The sequence below is a fragment of the Balaenoptera borealis genome (genome assembly GCF_965194805.1).
Source record: "Balaenoptera borealis genome assembly, chromosome: 18".
Classification (NCBI taxonomy): domain Eukaryota; kingdom Metazoa; phylum Chordata; class Mammalia; order Artiodactyla; family Balaenopteridae; genus Balaenoptera; species Balaenoptera borealis.
The window spans coordinates 48,492,441-48,520,431 of record NC_138877.1 but is presented as its reverse complement, the minus strand read 5'-3'; the positions used below and the strand labels follow the sequence as shown (position 1 = coordinate 48,520,431).

At 36.0% G+C, this 27,991-nt stretch overlaps 1 long non-coding RNA gene across 1 annotated transcript in view; it reads right to left on the bottom strand.

Moving 5' to 3' along the window:
• Positions 1-18,019: 18,019 nt before the first annotated feature.
• The window catches only part of LOC309615952, a 36,537-nt gene continuing 26,565 nt past the window's right edge, over positions 18,020-27,991 (bottom strand). Inside the window, exons 2-3 of the long non-coding RNA XR_014237170.1 lie at positions 22,448-27,896; positions 18,020-22,407 (exon numbers count right to left, since the gene is read on the bottom strand). This is a non-coding gene — a long non-coding RNA (uncharacterized lncRNA). The remainder of the gene's footprint in view (positions 22,408-22,447; positions 27,897-27,991) is intronic.

The window sequence follows — 27,991 nt, the reverse complement described above, 5'->3', positions numbered from 1 at the left end:
ATCGACTAAAATACCAAGTAGTTTAATGTAACCCTCAACTCCACCCTAGCTGTATAATTTATGATTCTGTATATTTAGGTTAGGGATATAAGCATTTTCAGGCCATTTCTTATCTTTCTAAAGATAGAACAGAAGAGGAATACTGTATAGGCAATTTAAATAAGAAAAGGGAAAGAACTGATGCTATCTATGCTGGCACAAAATTAATTTATAAATGATGTAACTATAGTAATAAATTCTTGATAGTATTCTCTTTATCAGTTATTTCCTAAAATTCTTCTGTATTTTTAATGAACACTGCCCACAAATTATGGTGAGTGCCCTATTCCAAGATAAAGTGTGCCTAAATAGTGTGCAAATAAACCATTTTTCTTAACCATAAATTCCTACAGAACTCAAGAGTTGTTTTGGTTTGCATTTGCAGTTGTAAGTACTTTTTCCTCTTAAATTCACTCTAAGGATATATCCATTCACATGGGACTTCCTTAGGTTGGCAGAGCTCAGCTAGAAAGCTAGAAATACAATAATCAAAAAGAAATTATGAAAACATAGGCTATGGGAAATTTTAGGAAAAAGATGTGTAGAAAATTATACAGATCTACCAGCATAATTCCAGAGATAGACGTATGATGTCCTGTATTGTGAATGTTTCTGCTGTAAAATGGCAAACCACACAATTACCATTAAAACTCAAAATAAGGAGCCAGTCAACTGACAAAGCTATCAGAGAAACTATGCCAAAAAAAAAAAAAGGGGAAGGAAAGTAGTTCACTAATCCTCTTTGGGAGAAATTGGCTCTATAATATGATAGAGCCAATATGATATGGTGAGCAGGCAAATGGAGGAGGGCAAAGGAAAGAGAATAAACCTAAATTCACAGGGATTTTTGTCATCTAGGAGAGAGGAAGTGAATGTATTCCCCTAGGTTTGCACAGACTTTGGGGAACGTGGTTTTGTGGAAACAGCCTAGTCTTGGTCTAAGTGAGACATGAGACTGTCACCCAGCTTGGCACCTGTAGCCATGAAAATGACTTGGTTTCATGGCACATGCCAAGAAGATTCATTCACTGTGGAGGGTTTATTATTCAGACAACTGCACCAATTAAATTGCTGGTTGGTCTATGCAGGAGGTACCTCTGGGAGCACCAGGACACTAGTGCCAATCAAATTGGGAGTGACTGAAACATCTCTCCGGTCAAGAGACAACACTGAGAAAGGTAGAAATCATGGAAATGGCAATTCGGATTCCCCTACCCCCATGCTTGAGCTGGAAGGAGCTTCTTGAGTAGATTAGATATTGTGGGTATACCCAGGACAATACTGTGCCTGTGGACAATACTGTTTAAGTTTATTGCTTATTGCTTTCTCAAGAGCCCCTAATAGAAAAATCACATGACTTTTTTTTTTTTTTTTTGGTAGATGTGGTTTATAAATGGAATGCCTGGAACTTGTTATATCAATGTCATAGACAAATTTTATGGTTGCAAGTTCATCGATTTTTAAGGGACTCTCCTGGTAGTAGAATCCCCTTTCCAACTTGCTCCCTAGTTAGAACATGTCCAAATGATAGACAAATCATCTCTTGAGGCCACTGAAAGGAGAGATCTTACCAGTGGAAAATTCTTCCTTATATTAAACCCAAATCTAAATGGCTAAAACTTGTACTTTTTGCTTCCTGATTGAACCTTAAAAACCATACTCATTAATCTAGCCTTCAGCAGTGTTTCTCTATTTTGTTTAAAAGATGTCATGAAAGGTCTTGCCTCACTTTGCTTAGGTTCAGATAGGTGCATTATATGGCACTGACTTGACCATGTGTAATATTAAATACAGAACTCTCATTTTTATTGAGGTATATTTGATTCACAATTTTACATTAGTTTCCAGCATACAGCATAGTGATTCAGTATTTTTACAGATTATACTACTTTAAAAGTTATTAAGATAATGGCTGTAATTCCCTGTGCTCTACAATATATCCTTGTTGATTATTTTTTATACATAGTAGTTTGTACCTTTTATTCTCATACCCTTAACTTTCCCCTCTCTCCTTCCCTCTTGCCATTGGTAGCCATGGGTTTGTCTACTATATCTGTTTCTGTTTTGCTATATACATTCATTTGTATTATTTTTTAGATTCTACGTATAAGTGATATTATACAGTATTTGTCTTTCTCTGATTTATTTCACTAAGTGTAATACCCCCAGGTCGATCCATATTGTTGCAAATGGCAAAATTTCTTTTTTTATGGCTGTGTAATATTCCATTGTGTGTGTGTGTGTGTGTGTGTGTGTGTGTGTGTGTGTATACCACATCTTCTTTATGCACTCATCTGTTGATAGATACTTGGGTGCTTCCATACCTTGGCTGTTGTAAACAGTGCTGCATTGGGGTGCATATATCTTTTTAAATTAGTGTTTTTATTTTTTGGGATATATACCCAGGAGTGGAATTGCTTTATAGTATGGTAGTTCCTTTTCTAGTTTTTTGAGGAACCCTCATAATGTTTTCCATAGTGGCTACACCAATTTACATTCCCACCAACAGTGTACAAAGGGTTCCCTTTTCTCCACATCCTTGCCAACATATGTTATTTGTGTTCTTTTTGATAATAGCCATTCTGACAGGTGTGAGGTGATAGCTCGTTGTTTTGATTTGCATTTCTCTAATAATTAGCAAGGTTGAGCATTTTTCATGTGCCTTTTAGGCATCTGCATATCTTCTTCAAAAAAATGTCTATTCAAGTGTTCTGCCCATTTTTTTATTGGGTTGTTTGCTTTTTTGATATTGAGTTGTATGAGCTATTTATATATTTTGGATATTAGCCCCTTGTCAGTCACATCACTTGCAAATATTTTCTCCCATTCCATAGGTTGTCTTGTTTTGTCGATGGTTTTCTCTGCTGTGCAAAAGCTTTCAAGTTTAAGTAGGAAACTCCCATAATAGCTATTGGTAATATAAACTGTTGAGGAAATTAATTTGATACTATATATCAAAGCATTAAAAAATGTTTCCCTTCAGCAGGATAAACCCTTTCCTTTAAAAATAGATGTTGTTGGAAATTCCCTGGTGGTCCAGTGGTTAGGACTCCACACTCTCACTGCCGAGAACGTGGGTTCAGTCCAGGGTTCGGGAACTAAAATCTCACAAGCCATGCGGCGTGGGCAAAAAAATTAGATATTGTTAAAGTTATGATATGTTTCCATATCTGGGTGAAACTTTTTAGTATCATACCATGTTACTACTTCTAGCCTCTCTTCAACTGCAGTTGTCCTCTCTGCAGTTGCCATGTATTGACCTCTCTGGCTTTCACTGAAGAGTTTCACACCTGACTCACTTCCTTCCTTTCCACCCTAAATGCTGCCTTCATTTTGAGTAATTTTACTGTCCATATAACTTACACTTTTGTTATTTTATATTCATAGATCCTTGGTTTCCTTCCCATGAATGAGTTTAAGAACTATTAGAGCAACTCACCTAACTGGGTAAATGGTACCAATGCAAACTGGTGGATTTCAGCTTAACCCATAACATAATCCAGAGATCCTTTTCCATTTCCATTTTCACCTCTCATTCCCATTCCCCACGGTACCAATTCCAAACCATATCACTCTTCTCAAACCCTTCCTCTCATCTGCATACCCCTTACTCTCATCAGTTCACCTCATCTTAGACAAAGAAGCCATCAAATTCCAGCCTTACTTTCCTTTTTTGCTTTATGTGATAGGAAGAGGTGTCACCCTTCTGTCCACATCATTGCTTAATTTCCTGCTGTTCCCATTGTTGTCTAAAAAACTACCTTGAACATAAATGACTTGAAGTCAAAATGTATTATTCCTCAAATTTTTGTCAGTTGCTTGGGCTCACCTGGATGGCTCTCTCATGAAGTTCCAGTTAGATGTAGACCGGCTCTGAGGTCATCTGAAGGCTTGACTCACCTGGATGACTGGCAGAGATGGCTTCTTCACACACATGTCTGGAACCTTAGCTGAGATGGCTGGGCTGAGCATTTCTCTCTGTCTCTGTAAGGCTAGTTTCCTCACAGCATGCGATCACCAGGTAGTTGGTTATCTTATTAACGTGGCTGGCATCTTCCAGAGCAAGCATTCTAAGAAACTCAGTGGTGAGTGGTAAGATTCTTATGACTTATGTTCATGAGAAGTGATGCAGCCATTCAGTGTCAGCTCTGCCTCATTCTTTTGCCAGATACAAGGGGAGGAAACTGCTTAAGGATGTATATGGAAAAGTTATTCTTTGGGAAATAATCTTTGGAGACTAGCAAACACACCTGCCTTTATAGAACTAAGAACTTTAGAAGCTCATGCAGTTAATATACACCTTTCTTGTGGCTGCCATCTGCCTACTAATGGTCATGTTCTCAAATGTACTTTTATGTCTAGATTAGGATATTTATTTCTAATTAATTTTTCTGATCACTATTTAATGAAATTAGAAATTGATAATAATATTGGGAAAAAAGCCCCTTCCACCTGGAGGTTTAAAAAGCAAAAGTAATCTTCATTCTTGGGTTAATAATAATAATAAAGAAACCACAGTGAAAGCACCACATAGATATATTTCATAAATCTCATATATAGAGCATATAAACAGACATATTTGCAAAGAATACTAGAAAATGTTCTCAAAGATATTCCAGAAGTCCTAGGCTCAGTGGTTGTTACCAAAGTGTAAAGGGAAGTAAGAACTGGGGAAATGGGAGACAGAAGTCAGAGGGAGAACTTTTTCTGTATATCCTCTTATATTTTTTACATTTTCTACCATTACAATGTATTAACCGTTACATACCTGGATACATACTACATAAATGGACTATCGTAAAATAAAAATAAGTGCAAAATCTGTTACCTATCTTGTGTTGTGGTGACAATAAATTAGCTACTACAATGTATTTAAATCTACTCCTGGAATATAAGAAGTTAAGAAATATTACCTCTCTTCTATGTATGTGTGTGTGTGTACACACACACACACACATATATATAATATATATTTAAAGTCAAAGATTTTGTTTTGAGAACCATCCACTTAAGAACTAAAATAACCAGCCTAACAATAATGCATTACTTCCAATTTGATAGCTAGAACTTATTTAGTCATAAATCAATTAGGGCCAATGGTCTACTAAACGTATTTTCCAATTGATCAAAAGTAGAGAACAAAACTAGGACATCTGAATGTCAGGTTATGAGAGGTGATTTTAAAATTAATTAATATTCCATTTCGTGTGTGCTTATATATATATACATATATATTATTTTTATTTTTATCCATTCATCTCTCACTTAGATTGTTTCCATGTCTAGTCCATAGTAAATAATGCTGCAATGAGCATAGGATGTAGATAATCTTAAAAGAGTGATTTCATTTCCTTAGGATATATGCCCAGAGTTGGAATTACTGGATCATATGGTAGTTCTATTTTTAACATTTTGAAGATCCTCCGTACTGTTTTCCATAGTAGCTATACCAATTTACAATCCCATGAATAGTGTATAAGGGTTTCCTTTTTCCACATCCTCTATAAAAGCCAAACTCATAGAAAAAGAGTAAACTGATAATTGCCATGGTGTGAGGGAAATGGGTGCAGGTGGTCAAATGATCCAAACTTCCAGTCACAAGATGTATAAGTTCTGGTGATGTAATGTACACCATAATGACTATGGTTAACAACACTGCATTGTGTACTTGAAAACTGCTAAGAGAGTTGCTCTCAAAACCCCTTACACAAACACACACACACACACACACACATACACACACAATTATAACTGTGTGAGGTAATAAATGTGTCAACCAACCTATTGTAGTAATCATTTTGCAATACATACATACATCAAACCATCATGCTATGCACCTCAAACTTACACAATGTTACATGTCAACTATATCTCAATAAAGCTGGGGAAGAAAAAGAAACAGTAATATATTTGTGTGCTTTAGTAAAATATATACCATTACACGATGATATTGCATATGTCATATGAAGATGACATCAAAATCTATTTTTGAAATTTTTTAACCAAAAAAGTTTAAGAAGGACAGTTTCTTAAGCTGGTATAAAAAGGAAATAAAACTCTTTAGCAAATTTTTGCTAGAAAAATATCTGTCAATTAAGTTAATATCCAAAGACTTTTCTCTTATTTCCCACAATATTATTTATGGTTTGAGTTGTAGTGGCTAATTTTCAAAAAAGTCAGCAACTGTTTGACTATTTCAATCTCTTGTATATTGCATATTTTCAACTGATTTTTCTTTTAGATAAATTCCAAGAGAAATAAGACATTATTAGTTGATTGCCATAAAACTGATTTAGCAATGCCTTTTTAGTGTCCAACCTATTTACTTTATTATTTTTCAAATTTAATTTATTTATTTTTACACAGCAGGTACTTATTAGTTATTTATTTTATACATATTAGTGTATACATATCAATCCCAATCTCCCAATTCATCCCACCACCACCACCATCCGTGCCCTGCTTTCCCCCCTTGGTGTCCATACATTTGTTCTCTACATCTTTGTCTCTATTTCTGCCTTGCAAACAGGTTCATCTGTACCATTTCTCTAGATTCCATATATATGCATTAATATACGATATTTGTTTTGCTCTGACTTCACTCCTTATGACAGTCTCTAGGTCCATCCACGTCTCTACAAATTACCCAGTTTCATTCCTTTTAATGGCTGAGTAATATTCCATTGTATATATGTACCACAACTTCTTTATCCATTCGTCTGTTGATTGGCATTTAGGTTGTTTCCATGACCTGGCTATTGTAAATAGTGCTACAATGAACATTGGGGTACATGTCTTTTTCGAATTATGGCTTTCTCTGGGTATATGCCCAGAAGTGGGATTGCTGGGTCATATGGTAATTCTATTTTTAGCTTTTTAAGGAACTTTCATACTGTTCTCCATAGTGGCTGTATCAATTTACATTCCCACCAACAGTCCAAAAGGGTTCCCTTTTCTCCACACCTTCTCCAGCATTTATTGTTTGTAGATTTTCTGATGATGCCTATTCTAACCGGTGTGAGCTGATACCTCATTGTAGTTTTGATTTGCATTTCTCTAATAATTAGTGATGTTGAGCATCTTTTCAGGTGCTTCTTGGCCATCTGTATGTCTTCTTTGAGAAATGTCTATTTAGGTCTTCTGCCCATTTTTGGATTGGGTTGTTTGTTTCTTTAATATTGAGTTGCATGAGCTGTTTATATATTTTGGAGATTAATCCTTTGTCTGTTGACTTGTTTGCAAATATTTTCTCCCATTCTGAGGGTTGTCTTTTTGTCTTGTTTATGGTTTCCTTTGCTGTGCAAAAGCTTTTAGGTTTCATTAGGTACCATTTGTTTATTTTTGTTTTTATTTCCATTACTCTAGGAGGTGGATCAATAAAGATCTTCCTGTGATTTATGTCAAAGAGTGTTCTTCCTGTGTTTTCCTCTAAGAGCTTTATAGTGTCTGGTCTTACATTTAGGTCTCCAATCCATTTTGAGTTTATTTTTGTGTATGGTGTTAGGGAGTGTTCTAATTTCATTCTTTTCCATGTAGCTGTCCAGTTTTCCCAGCACCAGTTATTGAAGAGACTGTCTTTTCTCCATTGTATATCCTTGCCTCCTTTGTCATAGATAAGTTGACCATACATGCGTGGGTTTATCTCTGGGCTTTCTATCTTGTTCCATTGATCTATATTTCTGTTTTTGTGCCAGTAGCATACTGTCTTGATTACTGTAGCTTTGTAGTATAGTCTGAAGTCAGGGAGTCTGATTCCTCCAGCTCCGTTTTTTTCCCTCAAGACTGCTGTGGCTTTTCGGCATCTTTTGTGTCTCCATACAAATTTTAAGATTTTTTGTTCTAGTTCTGTAAAAAATGCCATTGGTAGTTGGATAGGGATTGCATTGAATTTGTAGATTGCTTTGGGTAGTATAGTCATTTTCACAATATTGATTCTTCCAATCCAAGAACATGGTATATCTCTCCATCTGTTGGTATCATCTTTAATTTCTTTCATCAGTGTCTTATAGTTTTCTGCATACAGGCCTTTTGTCTCCCTAGGTAGGTTTACTCCTAGGTATTTTATTCTTTTTGTTGCAGTGGTAAATGGGAGAGTTTCCTTAATTTCTCTTTCAGATTTTTCATCATTAGTGTATAGGAATGCAAGAAATTTCTGTGCATTAATTTTGTATCCTGCATCTTTATCAAATTCATTGATTAGCTCTAGTAGTTTTCTGGTGGCATTTTTAGGATTCTCTATGTATAGTATCATGTCATCTGCAAACAGTGACAGTTTTACTTCTTCTTTTCCAGTTTGTATTCCTTTTATTTTTTTTTCTTCTATGATTGCTGTGGCTAGGACTTCCAAAACTATGTTGAATAATAGCAGTGAGAGTGGACAACCTTGTGTCTTTCCTGATCTTAGAGGAAATGCTTTCAGTTTTTCACCGTTGAGAATGATGTTTGCTGTGGGTTTGTCCTATATGGCCTTTATTATGTTGAGGTAGGTTCCCTCTATGCCCACTTTCTGGAGAGATTTTATCATAAATTGGTGTTGAATTTTGTCAAAAGCTTTTTCTGCATCTATTGAGATGATCATATGGTTTTTATTCTTCAGTTTGTTAATATGGTGTTTCACATTGGTTGATGTGCATATATATTGAAGCATCCTTGCATCTCTGGGATAAACCCCACTTGATCATGGTGTATGATCCTTTTAATGTGTTGTTGGATTCTGTTTGCTAGTATTTTGTTGAGGATGTTTGCATCTATATTCATCAGTGATACTGGTCTGTAATTTTCTTTTTTTGTAGTATCTTTGTCTGGTTTTGGTATCAGGGTGATGGTGGCCTCATAGAATGAGTTTGGGAGTGTTGTTCCTCTGCAATTTTTTGGAAGAGTTTGAGAAGGATGGGTGTTAGCTCTTCTCTAAATGTTTGATAGAATTCACCTGTGAAGCCATCTGGTCCTGGACTTCTGTTTTTTGGATGATTTTTAATCACAGTTTCAATTTCATTATTTGTGATTCCTCTGTTCATATTTTCTGTTTCATCCTGGTTCAGTCTTGGAAGGTTAGACCTTTCTAAGAATTTGTCCATTTCTTCCAGCCAACTTTTTACTTTAATCTTAATAATTTCCAAGACTACTTCAGTGACTTTGTGGATGACTTAATTAAGGTTAATGCTTTGATTTCAATTCTAATGGTCTTTATACCATTACGTTAATTCAGTATCTGACACATATAGCCACATCTTGAAATATATCAAAACCTAGCACTATACTACATGTGAAATATTAAACTTCAATTCATCACTCTAACTATGACAACCTGTGTCTCCTTCCAACTCTGTAAAACTAATATACCTACTCTTTGACCTTAGGAAACATTTAGACCCTGGACCACTGTATTTCCTTCTAATCTGTCCCCTTCTTTCTAGGTTCACTTTCATCCCTTCCGACCCGAGATTCCAAAGTCTGTCATTTCAATCACTCTGTCACTATTACTCTGCCTCTCCTCCTCCTTGCCCTTCAGTTGCAACCCCTTATAAAAATCTTAACTTTGGATTGATTTAACAGTTTTACCTCTGTGCTTTTTCACAGGTGAAGCCTACTGAAAAAAGAAGTAACAAAGTTTTTCTCATGTTTAAAATACCTCTTTTTGACATCACATCCCTTTTTAGTTATACCTAAGTCCCAAACTTCTGGTGAAAATGGAACTGCTTTATAGAGGGATGAACATTTATTGCCATCACTTCAGTACATATTCATTCCTTGTTTTTTCCCAGGATGAATAATGGCCTATAAAATGAACCCTTTTTACTTCATCTTACTTGTTACTGTTGGTCATTCTCTCTTTTAAGCAAGAAATACCTCCTTAGCTTCTGTGACTTTATTTTCTCCTGGATTCCATCCTATTTCCTAGGTTTTCCTTCTTAGTTTCCTTTGCAGGCTTATGTTTTTTTGCCCATTCCTTAAATAGTCAAATTTTCTGAGGCTACTTCATCAGCCCTGGTTCTTTTTACTTTTCACACTTACAAGGTTACTTAAACCACGTTCATGGTTTCAGTTAACACTTACATGTTTTATTTGTAGCCCTAAAATCCTCCTTGAAATCAAGACCCATAAATCCAGCTGCTTTCTGAAAATCTCACTTACACATCTTACAGGAGTTTTGAGCTCTATGTGATTTAAAATGACCTAGTAATTTTCACCTCAAATCTGCTTCTCAACTATATTCTCTCCTTAAATGAATGGCATGAAAATTTCCTCATTCATGGAAGCTAGAAACATAGGAGTCATCCCTGACTCCTGTCTCTCACTCAGTCTCCATATCCAGTCATTCCTAGAGTCCTGTAGATACAACTGTTTTACTTCTGTCATGTATTTCTGCTGATACTCATCTATTACAATGCTATTAAATGATAATTGCTGAAGTCATCATTTTTCCTTTTCAGAAGCATTTGCAAGAATATAGGCTCTCATAAAGACCATGTGGTGACAAGGACCCTATAAAATACAACAGACAACTCTGTTCCTTCCCTCTCTACACTGTTGCTAAAATATCAGCAGCCTTGAAGGTATCCTCCCTCATAATGAAGTATCTAATGAAACGTTATCATAATATTTTAGAAGACATACAGACCCCACCTACTGATTTTTATTTCCATGGACAATGTTTGCAACTAAGATGTATAGAGTAGGAGTTTGGAGTCAAGGTGGGATCTTGAGAAATTCATTAAACATCCTTTTTAGGAAAAAATTATAATAGTAGATAATACTTATTTCATAGGGTTATGTGAGGATTAGGCAAGATATTATAGAGCTGTATAGGTGCTAAATACTCATTTTTTCTCATTCCTTTCATTTTTTCTTTTAATGCTTGCCCGAGTACTTTCTATGTATCAGTCTTGGACTGACTACTCGGAGTGCTGCTTGAAGGGAGAGAGCTTCTGAAGCATTATTGACTATGTACATGAATGGAGGTACCATATTTGCACCATATACATTCTCACTGTGAGGCACCACCAATGACTAGAAACCTGAATATATTAGAAGATCCCATATAAGCAACCTCAAAAAAAACTAACAGTGACTACTTTTTAGTTGAAAGAGAAAAAATGTAGTAAATTGAAACCAGTATATATTTCATCAAATGGCAGAAGCCTAACTCGTCTTGGAATGTAACAGGAAACATTGGTGAGGGAATTAGTAATGACAACTACACAGGAAAGAATGATATTAATAAAGAAATAATTGGGCCAACGAGTACTTCCCAGAACTTCTGCTGCCAGTGTCCTTGTCCCCACGGTGAAACAGAGCTACCCCCTGCCTCTGCAGGAGACCTTCCAACACTAGCAGATGTTTCTTTGAAAATCCACAAAAAGGAATGGGACAACAAAAGAAGTAAACAGCAAGAAAAACTACAATCCTGCAGCCTGTGGAAGAAAAACCACATTCACAGAAAGATAGACAAGATGAAAAGGCAGAGGGCTATGTACCAGATGAAGGAACAAGAAAAAGCCCCAGAAAAACAACTAAATGAAGTGGAGATAGGCAACCTTCCAGAAAAAGAATTCAGAATAATAATAGTGAAGATGATCCAGGACCTTCGAATAAGAATGGAGGCAAAGATCCAGAAGATGCAAGAAATGTTTAACAAAGACCTAGAAGAATTAAAGAACAAACAAACAGAGATGAACAATACAATAACTGAAATGACAACTACACTAGAAGGAATCAATAGCAGAATAACTGAGGCAGAAGAACGGATAAGTGACCTGGAAGACAGAATGGTGGAATTCACTGCTGCGGAACAGACTAAAGAAAAAAGAATGAAAAGAAATGAAGACAGCCTAAGAGACCTCTGGGACAACATTAAACACAACAACATTTGCATTATAGGGGTCCCAGAAGGAGAAGAGAGAGAGAAAGGACCAGAGAAAATATTTGAAGAGATTATAGTTAAAAACTTCCCTAACATGGGAAAGGAAATAGCCACCCAAGTCCAGGAAGCTCAGAGAGTCCCATACAGGATAAACCCAAGGAGAAACACGCTGAGACACATAGTAATCCAATTGGCAAAAATTAAAGACAAAGAAAAATTATTGAAAGCAGCAAGGGAAAAACGACAAATAACATACAAGGGAACTCCCATAAGGTTAACAGCTGATTTCTCAGCAGAAACTCTGCAAGCCAGAAGGGAGTGGCATGATATACTTAAAGTGATGAAAGGGAAGAACCTACAACCAAGATTACTCTACCTGGCAAGGATCTCATTTAGATTTGATGGAGAAATCAAAAGCTTTACAGACAAGCAAAAGCTAAGAGAATTCAGCACCACCAAACCAGCTCTACAATAAATGCTAAAGGAACTTCTGTAAGTGGGAAACATAAGAGAAGAAAAGGACCTACAAAAACAAATCCAGAATAATTAAGAAAATGGTCATAGGAACATACATATCGATAATTACCTTAAACGTGAATGGATTAAATGCTCCAACCAAAAGACACAGGCTTGCTGAATGGATACAAAAACAAGACCCATATATATGCTGTCTACAAGATACCCACTTCAGACCTAGGGACACATACAGACTGAAAGTGAGGGGATGGAAAAAGATATTCCATGCAAATGGAAATCAAAAGAAAGCTGGAGTACCTACCTCAACATAATAAAGGCCATATATGACAAACCCACAGCAAACATCATTCTCAATGGTGTAAAACTGAAAGCATTTCCTTTAAGATCAGGAATGAGACAAGGATGTCCACTCTCACCACTATTATTCAACATAGTTTTGGAAGTCCTAGCCATGGCAATCAGAGAAGAAAAAGAAATAAAAGGAATACAAACTGGAAAAGAAGAAGTAAAACTGTCACTGTTTGCAGATGACATGATACTATACATAGAGAATCCTAAGAATGCCACCAGAAACTACTAGAGCTAATCAATGAATTTGGTAAAGATGCAGGATACAAAATTAATGCATGGAAATCTCTTGCATTCCTATACACTAATGATGAAAAATCTGAAAGAGAAATTATGGAAACACTCCCATTTACCATTGCAACAAAAAGTATAAAATACCTAGGAGTAAACCTACCCAGGGAGACAAAAGACCTATATGTAGAAAACTATAAGACACTGATGAAAGAAATTAAAGATGATACCAACAGATGGAGAGATATACCATGTTCTTGGATTGGAAGAATCAATATTGTGAAAATGACTATACTACCCAAAGCAATCTACAGATTCAATGCAATCCCTATCAAATTACCAATGGCATTTTTTACAGAACTAGAACTAATCATCTTAAAATTTGTATGGAGACACAAAAGACCCAGAATAGCCACAGCAGTCTTGAGGGAAAAAAACGGAGCTGGAGGAATCAGACTCCCTGACTTCAGACTATACTACAAAGCTACAGTAATCAAGACAATATGGTACTGGCAAAAAAACAGAAACATAGATCAATGGAACAAGATAGAAAGCCCAGAGATAAACCCACACACCTATGGTCAACTAATCTATGACAAAGGAGGCAAGGATATGCAATGGAGAAAAGACAGTCTCTTCAATAAGCGGTGCTGGGAAAACTGGACAGCTACATGTAAAAGAATGAAATTAGAATACTCCCTAACACCATACACAAAAATAAACTCAAAATGGATTCAAGACCTAAATATAAGACCGGACACTATAAAACTCTTAGAGGAAAACATAGGAAGAACACTCTTTGACATAAATCACAGCAAGATCTTTTTTGATCCACCTCCTAGAGTAATGGAAATAAAAACAAAAATAAACAAATGGGACCTAATGAAACTTCAAAGCTTTTGCACAGCAAAGGAAACCATAAACAAGACGAAAAGACAACCGTTAGAATGGGAGAAAATATTTGCAAACCAATCAACGGACAAAGGATTAATCTCCAAAATATATAAACAGCTCATGCAGCTCAATATTAAAGAAACAAACACCCCAATCCAAAAATGGGCAGAAGACCTAAATAGACATTTCTCCAAAGAAGACACACAGATGGCCACGAAGCACATGAAAAGATGCTCAACATCACTAATTTTTAGAGAAATACAAATCAAAACTACAATGAGGTATCACCTCACACCAGTTAGAATGAGCATCATCAGAAAATCTACAAACAACAAATGCTGGAGAGGGTGTGGAGAAAAGGGAACCCTCTTGCACTGTTGGTGGGAATGTAAATTGATACAGCCACTATGGAGAACAGTATGAAAGTTCCTTAAAAAACTAAAAATAGAATTACCATATGATCCAGCAATCCCACTACTGGGCATATACCCAGAGAAAACCGTAATTCAAAAAGACACATGCACCCTAATGTTCATTGCAGCACTATTTACAATAGCCAGGTCATGGAAGCAACCTAAATGCCCATCGACAGACGAATGGATAAAGAAGTTGTGGTACATATATACAATGGAATATTACTCAGCCATAAAAAGGAACGAAATTGAGTCATTTGTTGAGACGTGGATGGATCTAGAGACTGTCATACAGAGTGAAGTAAGTCAGAAAGAGAAAAACAAATATCGTATATTGACGCGTGTATGTGGAACCTAGAAATATGGTACAGATGAACTGGTTTGCAGGGCAGAAGTTGAGACACAGATGTAGAGAACAAACGTATGGACACCAAGTGGGGAAAACTGCGGTGGTGTGGGGATGGTGGTGTGCTGAATTGGGCGATTGGGATTGACATGTATACACTGATGTGTATAAAATTGATGACTGATTAAAAAAAACAATAATAAAATAAAAAATAAAAATGCAAAAAAAAAGAGAAATAATTGAAGGGATTCATTGCTTGTCATCCATTAAAAAAGCTTTACTTCCAACGTGATTAAAAATGCCATCAATCAACACAAGCCAAGGCATTCTTCTGAAGAGGTGGGGATGCTATTATGAGCTATGCACTACCTGACGGAGGGAAAAGTGAAGCATTTCTTGAGCTTTGAAACACAGTTTACAGAATCTTTGTGTATCACCATTGATGGCTAAATTTGCATTCCCAGAGAACCGTGTTCATAGGTGATCAGTATTAGTAGGTCTTTGTAAAAGTTGTGGAGCCTCTTAGTGAAGCCTCTTCTGTTTTACCATAAAAGCTTGAGAATTAAGGAAAAGAAAAACATCCTTGCTGATTCCTACCTGAGTGGACATGTAAGATAAATCTTTAAAAGAGCATTTGATTAAGAATTATTTTCATAATTAAAGAAAATTCAGTTAATTTTTTTCAGCAACAGTAATGTGAAGTCCATGGCATTCTTAAGATATAAGTTTTCCATAGAAAGGATGGCTCTCCAAATATCAGAATTTCAGGAATTTATAAAAGATCATCTAGGTTTAAACAGAGCATAGTTTAATATCAAAATCAACAAGATCTGTTTCATACGTACAAGTTTGGCAATTTGACAGAATTGGGCAATCATATGAGTGAAGTCAGTTAATTTACTGAAAAAAGATTAAAACAGTTACATCAGTTGATTTTTTGAATTGCATAATTGTTTGACATGTCATCTTTTGTATCATTCTTCTTGTAAATTTGATTTATAAGTGGTCCATATCCCTTCAGAGAAAAGGAAATGTTCTAGAGAGAAAAAAGAAAGTCCATTTTAGTTATTTTTCAGTACAAGGGGGAAATTAAATCATGATTTAAGTTTGAAAAACTATAATTTTGGAAAATATTTGCTTAGAAAATTGCAAATAATATCGAGATTCCGGAAGTTCAAACACTTCTTGTAATGTTTTAATTACATAGGGTAATTAAACCCCTTTGGACTAAAGCGGTTCCTTTTGATAATGCACCAAGGTAGTAAGTTTATGGCAGCTTCATCACTTTCCTTTTAACGTTTAATTATCAGTAGCTCATCAAATAAGAATATGTTTTCACGGCTTACACAGAGTTTTTCAGATGGTACTTTTATTTGATCCCCTACAGGTCCCGTGAGGGCCAGTCTGGGCCTTCAGCATCTGCTTTATGGGACTTCATCACTCTGCAAACTACATCTAAGAGCTTATGCTCACCAAGTTCACTGATGGAGGTAAGATTCTCATAGGACCATCAGACCCTCACTTCAGACTGTAAGTAAAACTGGCGCCTGGATGTTTTTGCACTGTAGACTTTGTGCTCCCTCGTGTTTATATTGTTAAAGTATCTGGGTATAATTAGTTGTTTCTGGAATGATTTTTTTTTTCTCTTAGAAAGATAATATTTTACATTTCAAAATGACTATATAGCTAATTCTAAATATGCTTTTTTTATATTTAATTAATAAGTAGGCTGAGCTGTCTAAGAATAGACAGTAATGTTATTTTTTTCACCAAGGATTAGAAAAGCATATATGCGCCTGTTCTAACAAGCTATCTCAAAATCAACTTCTAACTGGTTATTTGACTTTGTTCTATTTTGGGGTTTGAGAGAGTTACTTGGAATTCCTCTTCCTCAGCTACAAATCCCAGATCAATAATTTGATATTTATTAGAATTCATAGCCTTTCATGAATTGTTTGTATATGCTTACTGTTTCCCTTCCCAAATAATAGTTCTTCGAGTTTCTTTTTGTACTCCGTATTTACTTAAATATGAATCCATATTCATATTTACCAAGTCAGATGCCAAGATCATAAAATAATTGAAGCTGGAAAAATACCATTTGAGAGATGTAAATGGTGTCTAAATTTCAGAGCAGAAGAGGGAATTTAGGCTGGGGATTAAGCCTCTTTTGTTATGGCAGAGACCAGTTTTGTGGGTAATTTTAACCAACTAGATACAAAGCAAGCATCTAATTCATGGCACTCAGGAAACCCAGAACTGGAGAGTAGTTCAAATACAGATGCCTCAGACTGAAATGTTAAATTGGGTGTGTACTTATTAAGGATGTGGTCTAGAAGAGCCCAATATATTTCCTCCTAAATACGGCTTTTGGCTTGACTCTTCCTGAAAATTAATGTCTGTCATTGACAGATGGGTTTGTCTCTCTCTCTCTCTCTCTCTTTTTTTCCCCCTCCACGTGTTTGTTCACTGATGACCCATGTAAACATAATCTCCTTACAGTATATTGAAGATTGTGCAGGGGAACTGGCTGTGATGCTTTTCAAACTCTGGAAAACGTACCCTGACTACATTTGGGGGGCAGGGGGCAGGTCTTGGGCTGAGGTTTTGGAATGAGGGGGCAGGCATGCTACTTTTCTTTCTATGGCCGGGAACACAGGCACCTGAGTTCTCAGTAGGAAGGACATGGTCTGAAAGAACTTCAGTTGGGAAGAGATAGACGAGTTCTATAATGTGTTAGCAGGTAAAATTCTGAGGAGGACTATTTGAGGGGCTAAAAAGAATAAGCAACTGCCTGTGAAGGGACTCCTGAAGAGTTGCATTTTCTTTTCCTGCATTACGATGACCTTCCATTTGTCTACGGCTTCCACTTGGTCTTAGCTGTGCTTTGGGTGTTGCAGGACAGGCATTACATACTTGAGAAGAAGTGACCCAGAGAGTGTAACGGTGTCACATGCATGCATTCCTCAGCGAGTCCTCAGGGGTGGGGGAAACCCAAACAAAGGATGGTGACTGAATTACTGTTACTTGTGTAAAAAGGAAGAGTGACTCCCAAAGGCTGGAGAAAATGGTACCATCTGGATGAGATTAAGATTTGAGAAATGTGTAACCATCATTCTTATCACCATTGTCATCAACACTAATAATGCCTGAAATTTGTAGAGCACTTTTTTGAAAGTACTTTGCCCTAATATCATCTTACTTGCTTTTTATCTGAGGCTTTGAGTACAGAGTATTATTGGGAAATATCTTTTTTCACAAGGAACCAGTTTAATAATAAAATAAGACATCCCAATGTAACCATTTTGGAAAATTTCAGTGCCCCAAAACTGCATATAATGAGAATAAGGTGTATTAGTGAGTATATATACTATATATAGTATACATACATATATATATATACACTATATATACTTTTCTTTTACATTTATTACCTTCTTTATATTAATTTGCCCATACATAGGTACAAAATATATATATACATACATGAATACGTATACATACAAAAATACACGCATGCAGAATATACTACATTTATTTTTATATCTAATCCTCCTAACGACCCTAGGAACTCTAATAACCTTCATTGTACGGACATGGAAACAGGAATAAGTAGATTAAGTGACTTAATGCTGTGCTGGGGAGGGGGATTTGCATCCATTAAATTGCAGGGACTTCTTCCTTAGTCTCTGTGGGACATCAGTTTACTCATGCTCTCAAGGCATTTTCAGAAACAGTTCCCATGTATTAGGAGTTGGTTGAAAAATATTGAGATAATCTCTGATTTAAGTTGTATTGCAAGGGAAAACACTTCCCACTTGTTTTATATTCATCATATTTATAGTCACTAGGTATTTATAATATTTGTAAGTGGGGATACATTTAAATGCAATGTCATCTACTTTGGAAGTGTAATATATTTTTGTTACTTGGTTTAAAATTCATCACAGAGATCATTTTTCTCCCAATAAACATCTGAGTACATTAGCTTAAAAGATGTTATTGGTGAGCTGATAGTATGCATATTTCAGAAAGATTGCTCAACTACATTTAATGTGCATTTGTGAGAAATAACTGTATATTCATGGTCTCTAAGAAGGGCTAAGCTTGTTTATCTTTCTCTTCCTAACCAGTTAATTCTTCCTTCTTTGCACACTGTCAGTCCCCTGACTTGAGAATGAAAAAAAAGTCTTTTTTATAAACTAAGTTTTCTCATATGTAAACATCATCCTGGAAGTGAAAACAGAATTTACTTTTTTTGGGTACAGACCTTTTGTTTCAAGTGAGATACTTGACTGAAGAGAGGAAAAAATATTACAATTTATTGTGCTACTCTGCCTTGATTACATAATGGAAACTCATGTCATGATTGAAAAAGTCCTAAATATTAAGAGACATCATTTTATTCTTCAGGTGTTAGCAGTAAACACTGTTATAAGCTTTATGTATCTGTAGGGGTGACTTGGAAAGGGTCTGTAAATGCACCAGGGTTTATGCAGGTTTGGTAATTAAAGGAGCTTCAAGTGAGATATTTGACAGAAGAGAAGAAAGAATATTATAATTTTTTTTGTACTGCTCTGCCTTGACTGCATAATGGAAACCCACGTCATGATTGAAAAAGTCCTAAATATTAATGGACATCATTTTTTATTCAGGTGTTAACAGTAAACACTGTTATTATAAGCTTCGTTTACCAGTGGGGCTGACTTGGAAAGGGTTTGTAAATGCACCAGGAGTTTATGCAGGTTTGGTAATTAAAGGAGCAAGTAGGAAAAACCACAGAAAGGGCAAAAAGGAGCAGGAGAAAGAGAAGCTGAATATGATGAATTACCTGAGCAGACATTAAGATTAAATAAAATGGAACTTTCTTGATTTAAACTTATTGAGGAAATCAGAAATAACTGCTAGTTATATGACATAATTGACCATGAAAATGTAGGTATGGAAAGCTGCTTATCCATTAAGAATGCAGTAAATGACGTCTGTGATCCAGGTGCCTGGGTACAGGAGGAGGCCAGGAATAATCAGGAAAGGTGAGTCAATACTACTTACGGTGCCGCCTGCTACTCTAAGTAAGGGGAGCCCGTGGTTGTAGGGTCTTTTGTTCAATGAATGTACGTGTCCCATGAAGAGTATTTAAATCTTCCACATGTTAATACTGAGCAACCATCAAATGGATGGAACTAGAACGAAATAGGTTTAACAAGATAAGCAATAGGAACCTTTAGAAGCAGAGTGTTTTGAGGAGTACAACCTGTTGCAGGAGGAGGAGCTTGAGGAATGATGTTCCAGGTTCTTAGAAAGGTGGAAACACTTTCTCAATGTGTACTTGGGAGAGCATCCCTATTAGAATCAACTGCAATGTTTGTTAAGACTGCTGATTCCCTGTACCCTACCTAGACTTACTGAAACAGAATTTCCAGGGGATGAGCCCAGGAACCTGCATGCATTTAAAAAAATCCTTCCAAATGATTTTTATACCCAGCTTATTAAAGTGTTGAAGTGAGAATCAGCTTCATATTAAAGGGTTTTGGGGGTGGAAGGAATCCTTGTAGAATTCTGAGTGCGGTAGTAAATCTTTTGTAAGAGATAAACAAGTGGAAGATTCAGAGGGGAAAGTGCGTAGGACATTTTAAAGCCTTTAGACATTTTAAAGAAGTAGGGGATTTTTTCATCAGTGGTGGCTTAGATCATTTTGAAAAGGATTCACTGCTACCCAGTTAGAGGAGGATTCAGGCAGGAAGGCCCAGGGGCTGCAGGTAGAAGAGGGCCTGTCACCTCTACAAGGTCCTGAGGGTTGGTGACACCTTCACTCCAAGAGGTCACAAAGATGTTAAGTGGCAGCTATCTGTAGTGACTGCGTTCCTGGACTTGTATTTCAAAAAATGTGAATGAGGTTTTGGTAGATCTCTTATATTTACCGAGGGCTACTCATTTCTGCTAAAGCAAGTGGAAATGTATCACACATCGGGATAAAAATCTCTGATACAACTCTAGACATTTAACGTTCTGGAATAACATTCCAGGATTGGCTGGGTATGGTCCCCCGGTACTAGTGACACTTTCAGTTCTTCTGGTTGATGATTGTGACACTGGAAGAGAATAAAACTATGAAAAGGAAACAGCACAAAATATGGATGACACTGAATGAAAAAAAGAATGTCTGGTAAGGTTTTAGCATATACTATGAAAGAGATGTTTGAAGGAAGAATCATAAAACCTTATCTCTTGGCTTTAATCTAAATTTTAATGGGTGGAAAGAAAAACTCCTAATAAAACTACCATACATTATTGCAAGCAGAAGACAGAAAATTAGAGCCAGGTAAAGAAGGACCATTGGCAGGAAAAACATTTGTAATTTTTAGATGGACATAACAGGGAGTTTTTCTGGTTCCAGGTACCTGTGTATTAAAAGCACATAGTACAAGTGATTACCAAAGCACTGAAAATTTTAATACAAGAATGCAAAATGTTGTGATAGGCATAGCTTGAGACTTCAGTTGAAACTCAACTAATAAAAGATGGCGTTAGAAAGGAATAATTTGATCGAAGATCCTAAATCTAATTAAAACAAAGAGGGAACACTTTTTTTTAGGAAATTGATAAATGACTCATGATGTAGATCACAAAACTGTCATGGAGATACGGTACAAATAGGAAATTCAGTTAACAAATCCTGCAAGCATTATTTCCCCAAAGTAGAGCACAGTCTTTAAAAGAAAATTTTAATTTTTCCCTGATATAGTCATTGCTAAGATTTTGTTGCATTTTATTCCAGCATTTTTCTTACATGTTTTACGTTGTGATTTAATGATAGATATGAGTTTTCGGCCGCATGTTTCTGTATCATTAGTTTTTAATAAATGATATTTTAATGATTGTAAAACATTATGAATGACCCATAAATATGTTTAATTAATCATCTGTTGTTACACAGTTATGTTCTTTCAACTTTTTTTCCTATTATAAGGCTGTGGTGAAGGGTTTTTATGAAGATAGAATTCTGGAAAAGTAATTATGGTCAAAGGATATAAGCACTTTTTAATTTCTGGACACGATTTGCACAATTATTTTCCAGAAATGTCATTTCAATAACAGTCTCACCAGAAGTTTGTGAATGTGTCCATCTCAACGTACCTTCTTATGTACTAAATATTATAATAATTATTTTTTAGTAATTTGAGAGGCAAATTAATGTATGTAATTAATTGTGCTGAGGTTGAATTTTTATATTTATTAGCTGTTTTACTTCTTTGTTTATATATATAAATGTTTGTATGTGTGTGGGAAATTAGTTCTTATGCCTATTTCACTATAAAAGACAATTCTTTTTTCTTCTCCATTTAGGTGTACTCAATACATAGCTAATTCTTAGTCTATGGTTTGCCACCCAGTTTGGTTGTAGTGTTCTTTGGAACCTCTAGGGTTTTGGTGTGTGTGGAGCTTCTAACTTTGGTTTTCTGTGCTGTTGTAGATTTCCCACTTTTTATCTATCGGTATGTCGGCCATTTTATGATAATTTGGGGGGAGGGCACAGGGAGCTAGATACTACTTACTCATCTACTAGTGGTTTTTTAAAAAATATATTCTTGAGTTTTTTCTGTGTGGGCCTCCAGAAATGGGGTTTTCTTCATTAAAGAAATTTTGTATCCTGAAAAATAGAAGTCTCATTTGGGTCTGGCTCCTTGGGGATTTTTGTAAGACTTACTTAGCATCCTTAAAGCACCTCTGCTCTGGAACTTCTCACATCATATTTGCAACCCTGAACACAAAGCCTGAATGTTTACTAAAAAGAGCTTTAAACAAATGATTCTTGTAGACATCATCAGAAAGTACTGGATAGTTCTTTGGATGTTTTGTTATTGTTTTTACCAGCACCTAATAATTTTTCAAATTCATGCTCTGATCTCATACACAGATGTTCTTATTCATTCTGCCTGAATTAGCCAGTTTTTACTAAGAACCAAATCTTTGCAGTTTTGATTTGTCACAGATTGGGATTTTTTTAACAGAGCAAATTTTGTTGGTTATACATACAACTAAGGTTCTAATCCAGAAGCTATGAATAAACTTATAAAAAAGACCCAAAGTATATAAGCCTAAGAACTGCTTTCTTTCTTATTTCATATGATGAATAATAAGGTTATTCTTTCCTTCCTTCCTTCCTTCCTCCCTTGCTCCCTCCCTTCTTTCTTTCCTCCTTCCTTCCTTCCTTCCCTCCTTCCCTCCCTCCCTCCCTCCTTCTTCTTCCCTTAATAATGAAGGCTATGTAATTTTCTTTGAGAACAGCTTTTGTTGTCTTTCATAGTTTTTGATATGAAGTAGTCACTTTTTAATTTTTTCCAGGTAGGTTTTACTTCCCCTTTCTTTTTTATTTTTTCATTTTTTATTTTTTTTGATGTGGACCCTTTTTAAAGTCTTTATTGAATTTATTACAGTATTGCTTCTATTTTATGATTTGGTTTTTTGGCCACAAGGCATGTGGAATCTTAGCTCCCTGACCAGGGATCAACCCGCACCCCGTACATTGGAAGGCGAAGTCTTAACCACTGGGCCGCCAGAGAAGTCCCCTCCCCTTTCTTTTTTGATTGAAGCATTAGTTAGGAATATATATGTTAGTTTCCAAGTACTTTTCTTGCTGCAATTTTACTATTAATTTCCATATTTATTAGATTATGATCAGAAAATGTGATCTTTGCTTTTTAAAGTTGTCAAAATGTTATTTGTGGACAAATTCATATTGATTTTCATAAATGTTCCATGTAAATGCAAAATTTTTATATTATTTGTGGGGATGTGAGTACGTAGGCCTATTAAGTTTTTTTCTTATTTGTATTAAAATCCTCCATGATCCTTTTATTTTTAGTTTACTAGAGTAGTTTAATTCCAAATGAAGCATATTGAAGACTCCCAACTATGTTTTTATCTGGTTCTTGAACTCTCTTGAATATTTGCATTTTCTAGTCTGATACTGCGCAATGTGTTCCGTAGAGGTTTATTACTATAGTCTTTAAAATGTTGCCTTTTATCATCGCAATCTTTTCCTAAATATTTTATTTTGTTTCAAGAGCGTGCATCACATATTTCCAAATGGTCTGTCATCATATGTTTATATTATTGATATAAATTGTAAAGGTCATTTCTCACCACTGTTTTAGCTCTTATTTATTTTCCCCTATTGTGAGATTTTGATTCTGCTTCCTATGTGTGATGTACTTAGTCAAGTATTTCCCTAAGATTTGTTATGTGAGTAACACCCTCTCAGACTTCTTGCATATTCTCAAATATCTATTTATACCCTGACAGATGGCTGATATTGTGGCTGGTTATAGGATTGTTGAGTTAAGTTCTTTTTTGTTAGTAGTGATTCCGTACTTTCTAGCTTTTAGAGTGGCATAAGTGATACCATGAGTGTCAATATAATACTTTTTCTTTGAAGTTGACACCTTCTCTGTCTAATAATTGTAGGTTTTCCTCTTAATTCATTAATTTCATAGATTTTACCATGCTATGCTGACTCTGTGTCTTTTATCATCAGTCAGGATTGAGACTTGGCATATTTTTAATGCAAAATCTTTTTCTTATGTTGTTTGTTTATTGCCTATCCCCTCTTTGTCACTTTATTTTTTCTGGAACTATAGTAGCCTTATTTCAGGATTCTTGGATCATTCCTTCAATTCTTTTGAATTTTCTAAGATTTCATCCATTTACATTTTGACGTATTTTTCACTTTTTCCTTTTGGCTTTATATTTGGGCTCAGTTGTGGGTATGCTTAATCTAGTAAATTGTGTAGTAGAGAAAGCATATGTTTCTTTTTTTTTATGCCACAGAAACTCCTTCGTATTATTACTATGCTGTTCAAGTTGCTGTCTTTCTCCTTGTAGTAGGCTGAATCCTAAGATGGTCCCCGAGATTCTCTCCTCCTAGTGTACACACCCAGTATGATCCTCCTGCCTTGAGTGTGGATGGACTCTCTGAATATGATGGGATAGTTACCCACTTGGTTAGGTTACACTGTATGATCAAAGTGATGGGATAGTCTTCATATGCAGTAAAAAACAACTTAAAATAGTTTCCCTTATTTTAGTATTTTAAAAGTGTATTTAGTTGGCTTTTTGGGTTGTTAGAGTCCTAACAGGTAATTCTACTTATTGAGCACTTATATACAAAGCACATACTATGTGCTTTAAATGCTACCTCATTTAATTCTACTGGTAATTTTAGTAGTTGTTTTGATAATTTTTTGGGGTAGTAGTTTTTACCCATGTTAAAGATAATGAAACCAATGAGCAAAAATGTGCCAGAGCTCACAGATTTGGTAAATGGCAGAGATGAGATGCAAAGCCACAGTTTTCTGGCCTCAGGTTCTTTCCTCTTATGCACTACATTATATCAGTTTCCATAGTTTTAGTAGTAAGTGGAAAGGCTAGAACTATGTGATCATTATCTTTATACCTCTACAGCCTGGTACAGTGATTGTCTTACAGTAAATATTTGTAAAGTGAAACCTGAAGGTAAAAAAGAGGAAAGCGAGTGATTAAACATTGAGATGGTGTTGGGTAGAAAGAAGATAACAGGGGTCATGACAGAGCATAAAAATTAGTGACTTGGATAATCAGATGATAGAAATATTGGTAAGAGTCAGCCTCCAACTGAAATGCCTACGGTTGCTAACTTTGTCATTTAAACTTGAAGCTATTTTTCCCTTCATCAAAATTTGGACTCTCAGGGCTTCCCCAAACCTACTTGAACCATTTGTGTGAATAATACATAGAGGTTGTTCTAATACCTTTTTCATTTGTAAAAGGCTTTATGTGTTTCAGAGAACTTTCACCTTTATTATTTTTATAATAGTACTTATTATATAATCTAGACAACTTCAAAAAGTAGGTGATACAGGTTCAGGATCAAACACGAACATTTCCACTTTAGAAATGGGGGATAACCCAGAGGTTTATAAATTCTTTATTTACTCAGCAAACATTTGAGTTTGTTGAGTAAATGTGTCAGGCTACCTTTCTAGGCAGAAAGGTTATAGCAGAGCCCCTGCTTTTGAGAAACACACAGTCTCCAGGGAGCACAGCTATTGAACAAACAGTTGGAAGTGTTATGGGAAGTGCACGTTTACCAGGAGGGGCAGAAAAAACTAGCGTGAAGATGGGTGGGAAATAAAAGCATGTACGATGATGAGAAAGAACACTGAATGATTAAGAAGCTCAAGGTAGGCCAAATGTGAAGAGCAGCAAGGGGAGAATGGCAAGAGATGATGCTGGAGTGATAACCAGGAGGCTGACCATCTAGGGCCTTGCAGAGTCTGTCAGGGATGTGAACTTCATCCCAAGGGAAAGTGGAAAAGCACTGAAGAGTTGATTTGAAGTTGAAGATTGACAGGATCAGGGTTACATCTTTTGGCTGGAAAGTAGAGAATGGATTATAGAGAGTAAGAATGGAAGGGGGCGGTCAACCAGAAAACTCTTGCTATATGTCAGCCAGGAGATAAGATTCACTTGAGTTAGTATGAAGAAGGGAAGGTGAACATAAATGGATGGCTTCGGGAAATAGAGATGGTTGTTTGGATATTGTTAAGCAGGAGAGGGAGACGTCAAGGATGACTTCCAGTTTCTGGTTTGAGAATGCTTGTGGCAGGGGTTATTTAGGGGGACATATGATGAGATCAGTTTGGGATGTTTGTGTTGAACTGCCTCTGAAACATACACATGGAGAGGTCAAGTAGACTGCTAGAAATATCAATGCGGAGCTCAATTTTAGATTTATCAGCATAGCTATAATTGAAGGTATGGGGGTAGACTGAAGAGTATGGATTGAGAAGAGAGAAGAGGAGAGAAATTGAGAACTCTGGTTAGGTGGAGGAGGGTGAGCCAGGAAAGGCAAAGGACACTCAGAGTATTCCGAGAAGGAATAACACTGTTATTTGTATCACACATTTCTAAGCCGTCCAAAAAGATAAGAGTGGAAAAGTGTCTACTGGGTTTAATAACATGGCGGTCATTGGAGTCTTAGTAGGAGAAATTTGGTGGTGTTGCGGGAGCTAAAGGCAAACTGGGGCTGGAGTGGGCTTCCAGATGAGTGGAAGCAGAAGAAAAGGAGGGAATAAAAGTAAAATGTGACCATGAGGAAGAGGTGGGGCAGGGCGATTACTAGATAAAAATTGGGGGATTATAGGAGGCTTTAAATTATGTTTTATTTTATTTTTTATAAAGTGCTAGACACTTAAGCATATGTAAGTTCTGATAAGGAGAAATAAATAGAGAGGAAGGTATTGTTACCTCAGTCTTCCTCTAAGATCATATAGTTCCAGGTAGAGCTGGGATAAGCAGTTCTAGTCTGGGGGTTCTGGTTATTTTACTTTACTATTCTAGCGTTAAATTATAAACCTGGATTAAACAGAGGAAAAAATATCATTTGAGAGCATTAGATAGTCTTTTTACACACATTGAATTATGGAAGAGGGAGAAGCTATAGCAAGAGTTGCCAGGTCAGTTGTAAAGTTATTATGAAGTAAGTGTATCTGTGTGTCAGCTTGTCCCAGAGGGTAGAACCATGAGCACATTGAGTTACTGCTTTGAGACAAGGGATGGAGGGAGCTGGTGATTTGTACAGAGCACCTGCATGAGTCTGGCTGAGATTTTGGTGAGAGACCTAGCTTAAAACTATCTTGTTGTTATTGTAATTTTTATTGTTACCATCAATTTTTGCATAGTGTTGGGATTTGAAGTGTGGAAGCAAGCCAAGCCCACTTCTGACCACCCCCTTCCTAGCTACTGATATCCTAAAAGAGGAGCAATTAATCTTAATGGTCAGAGCTCTAGAATATGCTCTGAATCAGTTTTCCAAGTAAGAAGAGATTTCTGTGTTAAAGACGTGTAACCAATCTCTTCTCCACAGCTTTTTCCCCATGAGACTTGATGATCAAGAGGCTAAAGGGCAGCTCTTACCATTGTCCTTCCTCCATGCACCTGGCCGTGGATTATCAGGGCCTAGCAGCGGTTATAAAAAATAATAACTGAATTTCATTTGGCTACTGGTTTTCTGTGTGATCATTCTTTGAAAACCCATGGCGAGGGACATAAAGGGATAATGATTTATAAGGCAGGATTTGGACTTTTCCCCAGTCTCTGGAAATAATATTTGTGGTTCCTCGACAAGTCCTAGTAACAATAGAGGTGATAGATTCTTTTAATAAATTTATCCAAAATACCTGTTTTAATAAGTCACCATTGTGGGAGATTGTTTGAAAAAATAGCTGCATATCTTTACCTTTACCTTTTTTTTTTTAAAATTTATTTATTTATTTATTTTTATATTTATTTTTGGCTGTGTTGGGTCTTTGTTTCTGTGCGAGGGCTTTCTCTAGTTGT